Raw genomic sequence first — 2,101 nt, 5'->3', positions numbered from 1 at the left:
CTTATTATATACAAAATTAATTTCATTTTTTAAGTAATATTATTTCAATAAATGAATTTTTTATAAACAAGAGGTATTTGTTCATGTTTAATGTATCCATGTGCAAGCTTGTTCTAAAAAAAATCATTTTATGATCTCGTTAGTTTCTGAATAGACTTGTTTGATAGATCGAAAAACTCCATATATATGTTCGTGAATAAGCTTTAGATGATTTTTTATTAGTAAGTTCGATAAAACATGAACATCCATTCTTTTAAATGAACAAAACTTGAATACAAATAAAACTTGGACTACATTATTGTGCCAGCGGACACCATATCCATTCTCCCCTCGCAAAAATCTTTCAATTGGTCCAACCCTATTAGATGAAAAAGCTTGTTGTAGCATTGGCAACCGATGGGCTTCGTCTGTGGACAAAGGAAAGCATAGAGGTATTTGGAAATAGATGCAGGTGAGGCTTTAGTCAACCGTGGTGGCGATAAAGAAGCAGGCGGAAATAATATTAAAGGGGAACTATGAGCTAATGCTTAATCTCCAGCTTAGAATCACGTAGTTCTGCCTCATATTTTGTGCTGTGATTGTTATGAATCTTGGAGAAAGAAGAACCTGTTCTTACGCTTCATGGAAGAGAGGGAGAGGGAGGGAAGAGAAGGGAAATCCTGAACTAATTTCTTTTTGGGCACACTTACACATTACAAAGCCATATTTATTTTTAGGCGAAAACAAGGTAACATGCTCTTAGGATCAAAGCTTGTGAAAATCAGACCGGATATCGAACCGAAAGAAGGAGAGGTTCACGAGTATACCGGCCGAATCAGATATGTAATAAATAATAATATTATTAAAAAATAAAAAAAGAACGAAAAATTTTCTTCTAATACATTCACTCTAAACCTAACCTTGCTGCACCTAATCAAGATAAACATTCAGTTTTAAGAGGAACTATGCACAATCATCTGCTGCGAGACAAAATTAAGTATGCATAACAAACATTGAAGCATGATAAAAAAGAGGGTTGTCGTCTGATTCATTTTTTCACTGCAAAGTGTTGTTTAGAAGATAGCCATAGCTAATATGATTTAAGAGAAGAACAACTTTTGTATTAAAAAAAGAAGAAACTCATTTGGATTTTTGAGAGTAAAAGAGGTTGCAACAACATACTTTGAAATGCACAAAAAAAATCTAACTAATCAACTTAAAAGCAAAGCAAGTTGTAACCACTTAATTAGAGAAGGAAGAAAACCGGTAGCTATTAGGATTTCTTGCTAATTAGAAAAACTGAAGAGAAGAAGAAAACCTTTCAGCTCTCAGACCTTCGGTTGCTGCAAATGGCGAATGAACCTGATAAAAAAAAAAAAAAAAATTCACCTGCAAACAAATCCCCAAATAAAGGCAACCATTATCTGACCAAAATGAGAGAGGAAAGCATGCCCTAAACAAAGACTAACCTGCAAATGACGTGCGCACAAAAGAAGAGGTCGTTCGTCTCTCCCAGCTCTGTCTTCATTCGTTCGAAGCACACGAGCCAAAGAAGAAAAGGAGAACATACGAAATGAAGCACGCGACAAATGAAATAGGGTTTGTTTTTTTTTCGCATAAAGAAGCATCACCATTGCATCTTAGCCGTCCAATTTCTCATTTTCGCTAAAATGGCGCGGTAGCTGAACCGGTCGGTTAGCAGAAATTGGGGCCGGTTCGGCAATTCGGCGGTCGAACCGCCGGTTCGAGCAGCTGAACGACAGTTTTATGATTTACTGGTTTTGGTTTGAACAGTAACTGGCCGGCCGACCGGTTCGTGGTTCAATCGATTGAACCGGCCGGTCTCGGTTTTAAAAACCTTTCTTAGGATACAATCCACTTAAATTAGAAAAATATCTAACAATCTGCGCCTTGGTCACATATATATATATATATATAGTCCACAAAAAATAGTCTTGCTAGTCATCTTCCGCCAATTACTTCTACCGGACAATTACCAAGTTCCATAAGAATTGCTCCTCCATCTTCTCGAATCTCCTATTACTCTAGCCCCAGCCTAGCTCCACCTGCTTTCATCAAGAACACTGTCTAACATCACTTCTTTGACCCGCTTGAAATCTTG

The sequence above is a fragment of the Dendrobium catenatum genome, unplaced genomic scaffold (assembly GCF_001605985.2).
Source record: "Dendrobium catenatum unplaced genomic scaffold, ASM160598v2 fragScaff_scaffold_441, whole genome shotgun sequence".
NCBI classification, from domain to species: Eukaryota; Viridiplantae; Streptophyta; class Magnoliopsida; order Asparagales; family Orchidaceae; genus Dendrobium; species Dendrobium catenatum.
The sequence above is the reverse complement of the archived record's forward strand: the minus strand, read 5'-3'. Positions refer to the sequence as shown.